General features: G+C 43.2%; 1 long non-coding RNA gene across 2 annotated transcripts in view; it reads right to left on the bottom strand.

Moving 5' to 3' along the window:
• The window catches only part of LOC115030888, a 35,451-nt gene extending 23,274 nt beyond the window's left edge, over positions 1-12,177 (bottom strand). For both annotated transcript variants that reach the window (XR_003836475.1, XR_003836476.1), the window contains exon 1: positions 12,094-12,177. This is a non-coding gene — a long non-coding RNA (uncharacterized LOC115030888). The remainder of the gene's footprint in view (positions 1-12,093) is intronic.
• Between the last annotated feature and the right edge of the window lie 4,946 nt (positions 12,178-17,123).

The following is a 17,123-nucleotide window of genomic DNA, read 5'->3' as shown; positions in this document are numbered from 1 at the left end:
TCTCTCTCTCTCTCTCTCTCTCTCTCTCTCTCTCTGCCTTCTTTCCCCTGCATTCCTGGAGCCTGGCAAGGCTGCTGTGAGTCTCTTATGGGAGAACTCACAGCAAAGAGCCCACACAGAGACTGGCACTTTCCTCCAGAAAGCTTCCAGAAGCCTCTGCCTGCTGCTTGCTCCTCTGCCGAGTGGGCTGCTCAGAGTCTCCTTCACTCCGGGTTTTCCTTACCCCCTTCCTTGCGATGGCAAGGACATTGTCTTCCCACCTTCCTTACACACCTCTCCTTACCTGGCCCACCCCAGCCAAACTTGTAGCTTCATAACCTTGAAGACCCTTGAAGATTCTCTCTGCTTCCTGGGACCTCTCTGAAGTCCAGATGTGTGTATTTGCCTGAACATTTTCTCCAGGCATTTCAAAGCTAAAATGTAATTGTATCCCATTCTCCCCATCAAACAAGAACAGTAACAGAAATATGCACTCTGCCTAGTTTTCCTTTGTCTGAAATGACATCGCTAGAGTGAAGACCACCTGGCTCATCTCTGTTTCTAATGCCTTACTAGATACTAAACCCCTTAGACTGTACCTTTCCAATTCCACCACCTCGGGAGAGCCACCATCCTCCATCCTCCCTAGCCTAGACCATGGCAGTAGACCCCAGACACTACTGATTCACTGAAATCTCCACCCAAACCTTTCAGGTGTGAGAAGGGAAAGATGAAGTGTGTCAGCCCCGCAGGTCTGGGCACAAGTCCAGGCTCAAGGTGGTAGCAGAACCCTGGGCAATTCTCTTTGGACCCTCTGCCTTCAGGTCCCTCATCTGTCCAGAGCAGAGATGCCTACAGACCTCTCCGAGGCCTCCAAGCTTGAATCCTATAATCTCAGGAACTTACAATCATCCTGGGGGATTTGTCCAGCTACACCTCTGCAGAGAAGTATTCCCACAGACATGAGATGAGGAATGTTAAGACGTTGCAACCGTTGCTGTTCCAGAAACAGGGTGTGCAGAATGTTCCTGGCCAGGACAGTGGTTCCAAGGAAGAGCAGAAGCCTGTCTGTCGGCAGCACACGGAGACGTGGCTGAGTGGCCGGCAGGCTGAGGGAGAAGGGGGTCTGGAACGGCTCATGCTCGGTTTGAAAAGGAGGTTTTAATGGGATGTGCTTCTCACTCTGGAGTTTAATGACTTTTCTAAATGTAACAGGGGCAGTGTGGGTGGGAAAGATAAAGCCAAGAGGGTTTGTGCCATGAATAAAGAGAGGAAGGAGAAGAAAGTGACAAAGCCAGGGCAGGGCAGGCTGTTGCTGCAGAGAATCTCGGCAGCCTTCGCAGCAGTCTGGTCCCGGGCATCCCAGCAGACTGGTCCCGGGGGTGGAGGGCCGAGTTAATGCTTAAGAATACTGTAGCCAAGCCTAGAGATGCACACCTGGGCAGCATTCAGGAGTCAGAGACAGGCAGATGTCTGTGAGTTCAAGGCCAGCCTGGTCTACAGAATGAGTTCTTGTCTTGGGGGGGGGGGGCACAAAAAGCAAAAGCAAGCTAACAAGAATACTATGAACCAGAGAGTAGTTGAGAGGCAAATTTCATTGTAAAATCTGAAAAGCCTTGCAGTATATAATACACATCAGTTGGTTAGCCCAGTAGGCCTCATTTCCGACAGGGATGTCTTGCCTTTTGAGGCTATTGTCTGAGATGAACTGAAGTGTTTTAGCTGTACATATAAAGTTTTCTAATCTTACAGCGACATAGTGGAGAAATTATAGAAAATGAATCTTCAATTTTTTTTACCATTCCTCTTCAAGCACATAATCATCAAATTAGTTCATCTTTGGATTGCCTTGGGTTAGAATGTTTGATTTTAAAAATTTCCGTTTGAGTTTCTGACTTGAGCTTCATAAAAAGAAAAAAAAATCATTAAAAGAATTTTGACTTAAGATTAGGACAAATTTTCCAGCAACTTCTGAAATGACCCTGAACTTATGCCTTTCCTTTGTTTTATGTATTTATTCAAAGTGGCATTATCTACATGAAAGACTACAAAATCAAAATATCTGTTAAATTGAGAAAAACAGTAAAAATGCCCTATCCTGCAGGATTAAAAATTCAGCCAAGATTTAATTCTTATTTAAAAATAAGTAAAGCACATATCTGGCTCATTAATATGCAAAGTTGTCTCACCATTAGTAAATCATAAGATTACATACCTACAAAGAATTGTTTTAGAATAAATTGTCATTATTTGCAAAACTTGATTTATATGTGTCTTATATAGCTATATGTCCCCTGGAGAGGCAGAGACAGGCAGATTTCTGGCCTAACTGAACCAATAAGCTGCAAACTCAGTGAGAGATGAAGTTTTGGCAAATAAGATGTAACCAGAAATGACACCCAACCTCGACTTCTGGACTCTACACACACAGACACACACACTCACAAACACACACACACACACATGCATGTAACGGCATACACACACACACATGAATGTAACTGCACACACACATAGACACCCACATACACACATTCATGTAACTGCACACATGCACAGACATACACCCACATACATACATGCATGTAACTACACATACGCACATCCCACACACACACACACACACACACACACACACACACACACAAATGTTATCAAATTTTCAGAAAGTTGAGTGGGATACGTTTAAGAAGCCTTACTGGGCACCTTTCACTATACTCCTGAGGAGGCTCACAGGACAGAGCAATGAGCTATTGGACAGGAAGCAGTCCAAGCTCAGCAGCCAATGTCAAATCTTGACAGGTCAATTGGTGATTTGACTGACTCCCCAGTGATCTGACCATCAGGCACAGCACAACCTTATGCCCCTGTCCCTCTTGGGCACCTTTTATCTCCTGGGCCCTGGGCCCTAACCCACTTGCTGGTGCTGGAGATGTGTTAGTCCTTTATGACCTCCAAGTGCCTGCCTAACTCAGAGCCAGAGTCTGTGTCAGAGACAGATAATATGTGCATATGGTGGGCTCTTCCAGAAATGCCAACTCATGGCACACATATGACAGCCCAGAAGTCTGTCTCCAATAAGGTAGAAAACATTTACTAGCTTCTTAATATGGGCCAGGCTCTATCTCTGTGGATATATTTACAGCAGTCCGTCCTTTATCTGTGAGGGATATGTGCCAAGACTCTAATGGATGCCTGAAATCTCAGATAGCTCTTCCCCTCTGTATACTGTGTATTACTACACATTCCAATGATAAAGTTTAATTTATAAATTAAGCAGAAGAAACTATGAAATTAATGACAATAATAAGATAGATAAATTGTTGCAATAACTGTATGGGGTCATGTGAGTAGAATCATTCCCTTTCAGACTATCTTGGCTCCTGGTTCACTACAGAAATATTTGGGGATCATGATCAGTATAAGAAATAGAAACGAATGAAGTTAAAAGCATCGGTAGGGGAGACTGTTGAACACAGGTACTGTGGATCTTAATCTACAGCTGAGGACATGGAAGTTGAACAGGAATGAAAAGTCTACCTGAAGGGTCAGGATTTGGATCCGAGTAAGGTTGGTTTATAAGCACACTGGTCGTCTATCTCCTCAAGCAACAACAGATTCAGTATCTCCAGTTCAACTATGAATTTAGCGCAACACCTCTTTTGAAATTTCAAATGAAGTATGATGAGAGTTCCGTCAAAAAACATGGCCATATGGTCATATGGCCATAGGTAGGGAGTGGAGAAGGAGAAACTTGGAGACAGGGGGACAGTTATGAGGCTATGGTATTGATCAGACACAAATACCCAAGATGGTTGTGTGGGAGCAGTGGTAAGGGGTGACCACAGTGGGCACTTCCACGCTGAGGGTAGAAAGGGACCTGTGGGGTGGGAGGTGAGGAGAAGAGAGCTCAGTGAATGAGGCACGTTTGAGAGCATCCCCAGATTCCAGAGCAAAGGCACAGAGAGTCAAAAGAGAGTGCAAGAAGAAACAGTATAAAAACCAGGTGGAAGGAACAAGAGGACACAAGCATTATGGGAGTGCTGCCACCTTCTGATTGACTTCAAAGCCCACTCCATGAGTTAGATCCCTACATGAAACCTCCAAAGTGCCCAAGAACCTGAGACTAGATACTGGGGAAAATCTAACGCTGTTATTCTGCTAAAAGAATATAGCAATAAACTATCTGTGAATAACACATCGCTATACTCATAAAGTGCAATAGCTCTCAACCCACCAGGGAAGGTTCTTCTTGCAGTATACGGAGACTGACATAGAGACCCACATACGGACAATGTGCAGAATGAGGGAGAATTTGGAGCACTCAAGCCTAAATGGGATGTCACTATCAAACCCTACCTCGCAAGGCTCAGGGCTTTCTATGGAAGAGGAGGCAGAAAGAGTGTAGGAGTCAGAGGTACTGAATGCTTCCGAGGACATTAGCATCTTCCAGGCATAACAGGACTGACACCGTTATGAACACATAGAGCCTGTGACTGTGTACACAAGACCTACACAGGTTCAAACCAGACAGAATCCTAGCGCTGAGAAGGGAAAGTGGACACAAAGTTCCACCCCTATCCAAGAAGCTATTGATACCTTTGCAATTGATACCTGCTGGGAAGAGGAAATCAGTTTTCTCCAACAGTGTCACCGGGAGTATCACCCACACAGCAGGGCAGGCCCCATGCCCGGGAATAATTGGCCAAAACAAAATGGACTCCATGTTTTGTGCACTTTGAATTTTCTTTTTTTCTTTCTTTTTATTTGTCTGTTTTGGTTTTCACTTTTTTGTTGTTGTTTTTTATGTTGTTTTTTTCTGATTTTGACTCTTTATTTCTTCTTTTATTTCTCTCTGTGTCTCTCTCTCTGTCTCTGTCTCTCTCTCTGTCTCTCTCAGTCTCTCTGTCTCTCTGTCTCTCTGTCTCTCTCTCTCTGTGTGTGTGTGTGTGTGTGTGTGTGTGTGTGTGTGTGTGTCTGTGTGTGTGTTTCTCTCTCTCTTCCTTTATGAGGGAGAGAGATGAATAGGTCTATTATGGACTCTCTGAGCTCCAGGTTCACAAAGGATATCCAGACACAAATGTGCCCTCCTCCACTAAAGAGCAGAGCTACAAGTTAGACTTGGAAGTTGCCAGTCTTGAGCTCTAGGAACTCAATATGCTGCAGTCTGTGAGATCATTCAGGAAGACTGGGTGATGAACCAGGCAGACAGCCATGCAGCCCTCGGAGCCCCTGCTTAAGAGTGGGCTGCAAGAGAAGAACCACCCGAGGAGCCTGTAAGGAAAGGGAGAGCTGGGGAGAAAGGAAGCAAGAGAGCTAGGAAACAAATTAAGGTGAGAAGGACAAACTCCATTTGTTACAGTGAGGACTGTAACAAATGGAGAGAAAAAGAGTGTGCCCATTGGCTCTGGCTATCTGACAACCCACAGCTCTGACAGAACACCATTAGTGCAGTGGTGATGAAGAAAGATCATCCTACTGGAAGCTCCTAGAACCTCACCTAACCACTGCTTTGGGCATGATTCACCAGCCTGGGCCGAGGAGGCTTCCATGAAATCTTCATCATACAGATCCAGAATCCTATGTCCCTCTCTGTTGCTATTTTCAGCATCCATCTCTGTGTTAGGAGTCTCCCAAAAAGATTCTTCTGCCTACATTCTGCTCAACTTTGTGAATAAACCTATCTGGTATAGGGAGGGAAAGCTGGCTTCAAATCTGTTCTGTGCTTCTCTGTCCAATCTGTAGATGATGACCAAGATGCCATGCAAAACAGGCTCTCGAGAGCTTTGCTGTATTGGTTGAGAAGACTCTCATTCTCTCGGTGAGCTCAAGTTATCTTGAACCTTTAAAACAGTTCAGGGAAGGACACTTGCTCTTACGTAAGCTTTGCTGGGAGTGGTCTTTAGGGGCCTGAAAAGTAGGAGGACATGAGGTTAACTGGAGTTTCCAAGGATAGGAAAGAGTCACTGAAACCAGCTATTGCCATTGGTTTGAACTGGGCCCTGACTCATTGTAGCTGCTGCTGGAGTAAACACTTTCTTTAGTCTCCCCAAACTCTAGAATATCTCAGTAGACACACAAGGGCTCATTGGTAACCTTTGCCACTTGGTATGTGCCCACCAGACAACCCATGCCAGAGTCTTTCTGATTTCTACAGTTCTGACATGGGTGGTGCCAGTCTCTAGAATTGTCTGAGACACTTTTGATTGTCGAAGCACAGGAAGGGGGTCCTATCAACACATAATGGCCAACAGCTGGCTAAACCTCCTACAATTCACCAGACAGTCTTTCAAGAAGGAACTGCTTCTGACCAAGCATCAGAGATGCTGAGACTAAGCAGTCTTCTTGGCAGTATTGAGACCCAATGCCCGCAATGGCCTCTTTTCCTTCCTTGTCTAGTTCCCAGAGTTCTGCTGGGCTCTCCTGGGATTGTTCCTTAATGAGTCACTTGTGCTCAAATTATTATCTCTGTCTGTGCTTCTCAGAAGATGGGAACAAGACCACACCGTGAAGTTAAATACACTTTCTACATTGTTAAAAACAAAATGTGAAGCGCAAGTACACACGACACAACCCTGTCATAACGAGACACCCGCACTGGGCTCTATGCCCAATCCTCTTTCTCACTTTTTCTTTTGAGGACTTTCATTAAGTTTCTTGGACTAACCTTGAGCCTATAGTCCTCCTGCCTCTGCCTCTCTAGTGACTGAGAGGGTCACACAGGGCTCATGGAATACATTATAATCAATGCTGAATAGAGCAGAAATCAAATCTGGATAGAGTCACCATCCTGTGTCCTGAGGTGATTATGAAACCCCAGGCTGGAAGCGATGAGTAGAGCCTCTCTGAGAAGACACCATCCCAGATTCAAACCTCCAGACCCAGAACCCTGGGTTTTGGGTTTTTTTCCCATCCCAATGAGAGACTTCCAAGGCAGACAGGGAGTTGCAAGACAAACAAACAAAAAACATTACAGAGGTCCCTAAATCCCAGGGCAGCTCATCTCTGTCACTTCCACTTCATCTTGGTGGCACAGAACTAAATGGCTGCACATGGGTGGAGTGTGAAGGGAAGTTTCTGCTGGTGTTGCAGCCAGAGGTTTGCATCTGCTTACAGTTACAGGATGTATCACTCCTGAGGACTTCCCCTGACGTGCTCAGAGAAACAAAAAGGAAGAGGAAAGAAAGAAAAGGTATTAAATTGCTGCCTATATTTGATCTATATATTTTTTTTCTCCTGGGTTTTTTCATTATATCCACTCTGACATGCCATTAAAAAGAAACTCTACGTATACAAGCAATAGATTTTTAAAAAGAAAGAAGAAAAAAACTTAATATATTGAACAACCCAACATATACAGTTCGAAAGCAGTAACCAGATCCCCTGCTCTGGCGGGCTGTAAACTGGGCTAGGGAGGAACGTTGTTTTTCTTTTGGTCATCCTGCCAAGTTAGAAAGGAAGCTGGAGATTAGAGCGAAATATTTAAATCAAAAAATGAATCCTTCAATGAAAGTCGCTTGATCCCCTTCCTTTCCAGCCCTGCTTTCCGTCCCCCTGTTGGAAGCATATTTCTCTATGAAAAGAAGTGGTGCATTGTAGAACAGAAGGGCTAGAAGGGAGACAGCCCAGTGGGGAGGCATATGCAGCTCATCCTTTTAAAAGTGAGAGATGAATGACCTAAGGCCTTCCCCCAATCAAATGCTTTTTCTGTACAGTCTCAGAATAAATGGCACCGTTTTCCCTGGGGAGCAATGAGCAACAGGCTCTCACCCTTTCTCTCACTGGGTGTAGCCATCCTAACCAAGTACTTACACCCTTAGAACCTGGGTCAGCATGGGTAGATTGGACGGATCTATATGCCAGAGCAATACAGTATTCTTCAAAACTCAAGCAAGACCTTGGCTCTTTCTAATGGTGCCATCATAAGAGATAGTGCTTTGGTTTCTTGAAATCATCCTCGGATTCACATAAGAGAAACCTTGATGGCTTAGGTAATACAAGTATAATTAGAGAAAGGTTCCAAGAAAGGAGAAGGCAGGAACAGAGACATGCCTGATATCCAGGCATCTCTACCATTGCAAGGTCAATGTCTGTCCTCAAATGGATCCTGTCTTGGTCTTTGAAGAACAGGTTCATGTGGCCCCTTTAGTGCTGAACCCAATTATGTGTGTTTAAAAACAATACAACACAAATAATGAACTGGGACTTTATGACCTCAGGCTCTATTTATCAGAAGCATAGTTCAAAAACATATGGGAGTAAAAATTAGCTCAACGTAATTCCAGAACAACACTGGCAAACAGAGCAGGGAGAGAAAGAGGCAGCCATCCTCAGGACTGGCCACACTGCTACATCAGTGCTGACTCGTGCCTGTGACTGTCTTGAGAAACCAATTTACTGATGCTTTTATGACATCCTAAAGAAACGCTAGTAATGTGGTACCAAGAATAGTCATGAATTAACTATAGGGTCATGAAAGATATAAAAACTAAAAAAAAAAAAAAAAAACCCATGTTGATGGTGTTCATAATCGTATGGGAGTGTAGAACAATGGTTTCACTCTCCAGTGGCAAGAAGGAATTGCCTTTCACATTTGCATACTTAGGGATTTTGATAGTGGAAAAAATTGTAGAGCCCAATGTGCACCTCATCTTTATCTCCAATCTCTCTAGCTTCTAGCTTCACTCTTCTGTGGCCTCAGCATGTCCGGAAGCAGATCTTGCATCAAAGAGAGCTAGGCCATCACACTTTCCTTTTCCTAGTATAACACTCACCCAACACCTGCACAAGCAACCTGAAAGCCTGCTAGCCCCCCTGGTGTATTTTAGGAGGTTTTTAATAGGGGGAAACCAGAGCAATATCAAGTGGTCCTTGCCAGGCTCACATGGGGACACTCACCAGTGGACACCTTTTCTGTGATATATTTTGCTCACCTGTAGTGTGACTGTTGCAGAAGGAAGCCTCCCATTTTACATGGTAAATGTGAGAGTGAATGTGTATTCGAAATGCTGAAGAGACTCCTTGTTTGTGGTGCCCTTCCTGGGAACCTTTTGTTCTTAGGCCTTACGACCCATCAGAGTCACTTCTAGAAGCTGTAGAGCAAGCATGTCTCTGTACATCACTCACCTGTGTTGTAGTTCTTGGTGACAACCATACAATGATCCCTATTGAATTTGACTCTGTCCCAAGGCCTGAGCTCCATGCTCTCCAGATTGCCTCAATTAATTTTCCCTGGAAGCAGTTACAGTTCTGATAGATCAACTGACTTGCTCAGGGCTTCTTGGAGGTCAAGAGCCTGCACCCTTCAGTACCACTACCCAGGAAGGCCTGCCCAGAAGCGCCCCATGCTTGATGGCTTACCAAGCTGTCATACAGTTTGATAGCGCCTTGGCTCCAGGCCTACACAGGCCTTTCTCTTTCCTGCCCCATCCCCAGTCTCCTTGCATCCAGCCTGTGATGGGCTTGACCCAGTCTGTGACTCTAATTCACTGGAGTCTGCCTCCTGCCAGGTCACTGTCCCAAAGACATTACCTGGATCCTTCCAGCTTCCAGAAAGTCTCTGTCCTCCCAAACTACCTGAGTGCACCTGGGATACTCATTAGCACTTCAACTGTTTCTTCAGCTACTCACAGCAATCTTAGCTCTATCTGGCATTAAATAAGATGCAAAAAGGTTTTGAAGACACATATTTCCATACCAGTGTATCTCCAAAATGGCTTCAAATGCACATTTGTATTTTTATTCAAGCTCATTCAAAATGATCTCCTTCCAAGCCCAAGTTGCCCCATACATTTCTCCCTCTGTCCATGAAGAGTGAAAGTGTGCCAACTTTGCCAGAAAAATCTGGGTTTTCGGTATGGTATGTGTTCTAGAATATGTAGCAAATATTGTACCTCAGTAATAAACTTTCTCACCCAGAAAACCACCAATATGGAAATTTTAATGAGACTTTTTTTTTTGTTTTGTTTTGAGTTTAGTTATCTTATGTTTTGTTTTGTTTGAGACAAGTCTTGGTATTTGACTGGCTTAGAACTCAACTAAGAAGTCATTTTTGAGGCTGAGCATACTAGCCCAAGTCTGTATTCCTAGGAGTTGAGACATAAAAGTGGAAGGGTTGGTTCACTGCCAGCCTCAACTACATAGTAAGTTCTAATCTAGATGGACTACATGAGACCCTGTTTGATAAAACAACAAAAAAGAGAAGAAACAGGAAGAGGAAGAGAAGCAGCCATTTTCATTTTAAAAGCCAAACATCATCCTACTTAACTAAGTCAAACCTAGCTTTCTGGGCTTAAATGATAGGCACTAAAGTCACCCCGTCCCTTAGCCTAATATCTCCATAACGCTCCTTCTCTTCCACCATTATTTCTAGACACTGGGGTTTTTTGCTATCTTCTAAAGTATCTTAGATGGCTTATTTATGCATTTTTCCCCCTGAAGATTTTCTCACTGCACCAAGAATACCTCCCTGTTCTCCCTGACCTAGTTGGCAAAATTCAACTAGCACAATCCCCTCAAGTCACCCACAAACTGTCCTGAACAGTACAGCGTGCACCCCGACGGCCCCCTTCCTCTTCACACCTGTGGCAAGCCCAGTGGTCACTCACTTTGTGCCTCCTCCTCCTGACCCTGCCAGTGTCTGCTGAGGAAGGACTCAGCATCTCCCCTAGCATTTTGATGTTTGTGCTCCATTCTACCTGTGTACCTCAAAGCTGGCCGCTCACACAGAACCCACTCATTAAAACTGCGACACTTTGATTTGACCCACCGACGCTTGCACAGAAAAAAATATCCTCACGCATAAGGCAGCAGCGGGATTAGAGAAGCCCATCCCAGGCAAATATTGTTGGTGGCTAAAAAAGCAAGAGTCTTTCTTTTCCTCAGTCTCAACAGAAACTGCTGCTCCAGGGTGTGTTTAGGGTACAGAAGTAGAGGGAGGCTTGTTAATTTTAAAGCCACATAGCATGTTTGGCTAAGACTGTGACTCCATTTGTGTATTTCAACCACGTAAAATACACCCTGGGATTTTGGACTGAGAAAAATAGCCATATAAGGAGAAAACACGGCATTCCCTATAGCCGCTCTTGTAAAACACTCCATGATTTAACCCTCTGCTCGGACAGATCCAAGCTCCTGCACTTCACAACTGCAAACAATCAGATTCTTGGGAGGAACACTGCCTGTGACCTGCATCACTGGGCACAAAGATCACAAACAAACCCTGACAGGTCACATTCAGGGCAGCTTGACCGCCCGAAGCCCCGCAGACACTGGCTCCCTCAGCCACGGGCCATTCTGAAACAGGCACCAAGACAACTCGGAGGCCTCGTTAATTCTCTCCTTTAAGAACACAGGATTTGGGGTCTGTCTCCATCTTCTAGGTGACAGGTCATCAATCTGCAGAATTCCTCCACGAGGGAGGTGCGGGAGGAGGAAAGAGGACTCCAGGAGCAGCAGCCAAAGGCAGAACTGGGCCAACTGCTGGCTACCTCCAGCTCTGTACCCATGACCTGCACGGACTGTGTGTGCCAACAGGGGTTCTGGGCTATGCAGAGGAAGGGTTGCAGAGCAAAGAGCTGACGGTTGCCTCTCGAGCCTGCTCTCTTTATCTTGGTTGCTACTCCCAACACTTCTGCTATACAATTCTCTTGATGGTGAGACCTTGAGGTTTCAAGAGGTTCTCAGAGGTACAAAGAGGTTTTGAGAGGGTCCAGTGTCCCTCACATGTATCAAATGACCTATGATTGGGAAAATATGGCAGATACGGCCCATTTCCTTCTGTCATCTAGTCTAATCTTTCTGATGGTAAAACGACTCTCTCACATACCTTCAGAAGTACATGCACACCCAAGAAGGAAGAAAATGGTGTCCAGCTGGAAATAGTACTTCCCAGTTCCCATGCTGCTCGGTGTCAGAGTGGCCAAGTGACCAATTTCCAAGCAGCGAAAGTGATGTGTGCACATTCTAGGTCAGATGTTATAAAAGAAAGTAGCCGTTTGTCCTTCCCTTGCACGGGCTGGATACAGATGTGAAAAGCACCCTCAGATAAGCACTCTGGGCTGATGGAGCAAAATGGAAGAAAGCCTGCTGGCTTTATGGAGCAGTGCCACCTACCTGCCAGGTGCTGCAGGCCTGCCAGGAAATGCTCCCCACAGGAATAAACAGTTTCATCTCCACAGTGGCATTTCTCAGTGTCTTCGTGACAGCAGTTTAGCCTGTGTCCTAACTAATGCATGTGACTTTCTGCTGCCTCAGCTAGACACCAAATCTTGAGGCTGTGCTAGCTCACACTAATTTAAAAAGCAGAAGAGGGAAAAAAAATCGTAGCTGAGTTACCTAAGAGTCAGCAGTATTCCCAGGCTCAGATCACCCCTCCCTGAGTCCTAGATGGGTGAGAGTGAAGGTCACAGAGTCCAGCTCCCTCCCCCATAGAAGAGTGTCCTAAGTCTACTTTCACAGACCAAAGCCAAGTACAATGGTTCCTGCCCCCTGCTGGAACCAGAAACACTTTGTAGACAATTGCCATTGTCATTCATAAACTGACATTTTCAAAGTATCTTCCTCAATGATTTTTTTTAAACGTGTTACTTCACTGAGGCTGAGATGTTAAAGCATGAAGTGTGGTTGCAATCTGATACTTCCTCCCTTGATTCTGTACACTCTTTGTGCTATGACACAATTAGGTTGGTACAAAGTTAACTGTGGTTTTCACATTGTTGAAATTTGTCATATGATACTGGGATAGGTTTATAGTAGATGTAGTTGTGTTATGTGTAACTTTAAGGCACCTTTCTTGCTTTGTGTATTTGGCTAATGGCTCATTACTTTGCTGTTTATTCTGTATTCATTTGCTAGGATGGAAATGGTGTTAGACAAAGAAAAGCAAATTTCAGCGATTCTCTCATTCCAGTTCAAAACTGGTTGTAAAGCACAGAGGCAGTTCACCGTGTCAACAATGCATCTGGCCCAGGAATATCTCAGGAGTATGCAGTGCACCGGCTCAGAAGTCTTGACCAGAGAGGAGGGTTTTCAGGATATGAAATGCAAAGACTGACCAACTCAGAGCAGCCTTGAAGCTGACCCAACATGGACCATTAACTGCTCATTCAGCATTTACAGCAAACTGGAAAGAGGAAAAGGCTTAGTAATCGAGTGTCATGAGCAGACCCCAAAATAAAAAGTCACCATCTCTAACTCCTCTTTTAAGGAACATTTCTGGACTGGTTTGACATATTTTTATGAAACTCAGTGATGACTGGCTCTGTGGTTAGATGGAGAAGTCGCTCCAAGGACATTTCCCAAAGCCAAACATGCACCAGCAAAGGTGGCCACAGTCACTGCTTGGTGCTGATCTGTAACTGGGCTGATTCTCTACAGCAGGTTGCAACCCTTTTGGGGGGAGGGTCAATCGACCCTTTCACAGGGGTCACATATCAGACATCCTGCATATCAAATATTTACATTATGACTCATAACAGTCGCAAAATTACAGTTATGAAGTAGCAATGAAGTAATTTTATGGTTGGGGATCACCACAGCATGAGGAACTGTATTAAAGGGCTGCAGCATTGGGAAGGCTGGGAACAATGGTCTATAGTTTATAGAATCAATTGCAAAGCCGTTGCATCTGAGAAGTATGCTCAGAAAGTGCATGTGTTGCAGGTAACTGGCAGTGGGCAGCAGGGGAGGACCCAATTGCTCTCCATGACAGTTCCCAGGCTTAGGTCCAACAACCAGAGCTTCAAATGTTGAATGAAGTACGCTATGAAACTTTGCTGAACCCACTAAGGTCATCTGCCTCACACTGACCAACATTCTCCAAGAATCTGAGCTTTTTTTTTTTTTTTCAGGAAAAAAAATGCTTCCATAAACAGCAGGATACAGCAAATGTTTTGATGACTTCATCAAATCCTGAAGTGTGGATTTTGATGCCATAGGAATAAACAAACATATCCTATCCCATGGGCAAAACTGTGTTGGCTGTGCTGATTCCTGGCTGGATGGATAAAGATGTGTATGAACTTAGTTCTAAAGACTTAAAATTATCATCCAAAACCATAGTTCCTTTTGTACAAACATAATGGTTTATATTAGGGTTTTTAAAAAGTAATCTTTAGCGCTGGTTATGAATTTGACCTTATACCAGGTATAAATTTAACTGTATTCGGCCTTTCTGCTTCTGTTCTTTTTTTGTCCTTATGTTTTAGCCAAATCTCTAATAAATCCCATGGATTTTAACTTCCCGTGCATCCATCTTAACTTAGTCCGTTTTCACATGCTTAGGATTTATTTGTATTGTCTTATCTGGTGCTGACCTCTCGATGTGAGCTTTTCTTTATTTTTTCCAAACTTATAGTAAACTAATCATGCTTACTTTATTTCATCTTCCCTGGTTCTATTAATTAGTAATTAATACCTCATTTGTGCACTAGTGCATGCACACATTTTTAGACACTGTCCTCATATTTTTAACACACATCTTGACTTTGAAAGTATCGATCTCTTCACCTAGAATTTGTCAGAATGCCAGTCCCCGCCTATCTTTCTGACATAGCTTTGATACCTAATATATTGCTCCACTTTTTATATTCTTAAAATTTGTTACCATTATCATTACTTTATATAGGTAAAGCTTGTTCAGATTTAATTTCCCTTCTTATATATCATTCTTTTCATTTTGGTTTAATTTTCTTCTACTTGAAATACATACTTTAGTAATTTTGTCCTGGGAGTCTGTATGAAACCAAAACTTGGTTGTTGTTGTTGTTGTCTTGTTGTGGAGTGATATTTTAGCTGGATATAGAATTGAAGGTTTGGCATTTGCTGTTAATAACATTTTAGGCATATCATCTTACTACTTTCGGAATTCTGTTGCTGCTATTGAGGTGTGTTCTTCCTTTCTAATCATATTTCATAAAGGGAATTTTTCTCTATTGTTTTAACAAGTTTTTAGCTTTATGGTTTTCTAACTTTATTATAATGGATTTAAAGCTTAAATTTCTATTTATTCAGTTCATGGTTTGCTGTGATTTCTAAATATGATCACTTTTGTCTTTCAGTAGTTATAAAATTACCACTTTTCCTCTTTGACTTCTGTCTCCTGTTCTCTGTCTTTGGTAGCTCCTGTTTATGTTTCTGTGATACTTTATGAATTAGAATTAGAATGTCTTCCAGTTCACTGGGGTTTTTTTCCTTAGCCATATCTACTCACTAAAATTGATTGATACAGTTAGCATACTGGAGAGTGTCGTTTCCTTTTACATGGTATCATGTTTTAAGTGAGGATGTCTCCTATGAGCACAGGGATTTGCACACTCAGCTTCCATTGGTAGAACTGTTTGGAGAGGCTCAGGAGGTACAGCCTTGCTGGAGAAAGCAATGACTGGGGCCTTCAAGACTAAAGCTACGTTGTTACTCCTAGTTTCTTCTCTTTGCTTCCTGTCCATGCTGGAAGTTGAGACAAGAGCATTTGGCTTCCTGCCCCTGTGCCACACCTCACAGCCATAAAGGACTCTTATTGTCTCACAGCCATAAAGGACTCTTATTCTTTTAGAACCATCAGCCAAATAAAACCTTCTCTATTCTTGACTTGGCCATGTGCCTTATTACCACAACAGAAATGTAACTAATACACATGGCATCTCATTCACTTATTATATTTCAGATCCCTGATTTTATGCCTATAAGTATATTAAACATATTAAAACATCTCTCTACAATGTATCCATTAACTGGGGTTCTTCAAGCTCTGGTCCTGATGTGAACTCTACCTGATGATGCACACGGCACACTTTTTCTAGCATACTTTGTAGCTTTGGAAAATGAGCTTGTCTTCAGGATGGCTTTATCTGACGATATCTAGTATTATTTCAGTTGACAGAATAACATATTAAAAACCATTCAAACAAATAGACATTTTATAGGCATTTGACTTGAAATCACATTTTATGTTAATTTCTTAATCTATGTATTCATAAATCACATGACATAGTATAAATTCAAATCCCAAGTCCAAGCAAGGCAGAGGACTCTAGCTAAATGACATTTTTTAAGCCCAAAATGCCAATTAAAAAATAAATTTTGGGTTTGGAGTGTTTTTTTTTTTTGTCTTATTTTGCATTTGCATCTGTGCTGATACATTTATTAGCCTGCAATCATGCAGTCATGCAAGTCATGGAAACTACAAAATATAGGTTTTCTTACTCAAAACCACTTGCCTTTCCAAATCTAATTCTCTAGATAATTAACATAGTTTCTGTGCTTCCAGACCGAGTGGGTCACTTTGGATCAAGAATCCATGTCTAATGCAGCCACCTGCAAATAAAGTCTCAGTACTTAACAAATTCTCTTTGTTCTGGAAAGAAAGATAGTAAGAGGGCCTAGAGGAAGGAAAGAATCATTAGAGAACACCGTGTCTCTGCAACAGTGATTCTTCTTCTTCACTCTAATGCAGAGGTCGGCTTCCAGTGATGATCCGTCCGCCTCAATGTGGGCCTAAAATTCCTAAAGGTAAAAACATAAGCTTACCAAGAAGGGCATTGGTGGTGTCACAAGAAAGATCATGATGAGAATATTTTGTACACTGGTAGAATTTATTTTCAACTCTGATCAAATTGGGAAGCTGCTGGCCCACACACCTTCTAGCCCGGTGGCTGACTGAATCAATGTTGGCTGAGAAAAAAATCAAACATTTGCTCCAGCCTGTTGGAGGGGGGGAAACAGTGCACATAGACAGCAGGCAGCAAGTCTTCAAAGAGAGAGGGAAGGCTCCAAGGCAATGCTGAAAGAGAGAAACCTTTCCCAGAGAAATAAGCAACTCGAGGCAGGCACCAATAAAAAATGCTAGGGGTAAGCAACCTCTCTTAAAAGTCACCATAAAGGCTCAGAAAAATATTCAGTTCATAAATCACAGTCTGGTCATGGAGGAAGAGACAGACATGCTCACCCTGGACACTGCTGGCCCAGGCATGCCCCTGGAGCAGGAATAGCAAGGGACCATCTGTGAACTTGGGTGTTATATTCAATTATGTATTAAAGTAGATAGACTTGAACTCATCCTAGAGTTGCCTTTTTAATATGTTCTTCATGGGTTTTGGTCTGAAGACACAAACTAATGGATACATCTCCAAATGCTATTATGAATT

The sequence above is a fragment of the Mus caroli genome, chromosome 4, assembly GCF_900094665.2.
Source record: "Mus caroli chromosome 4, CAROLI_EIJ_v1.1, whole genome shotgun sequence".
Lineage (NCBI taxonomy): Eukaryota > Metazoa > Chordata > Mammalia > Rodentia > Muridae > Mus > Mus caroli.
This window is presented reverse-complemented; position numbering and strand designations above follow the sequence as displayed.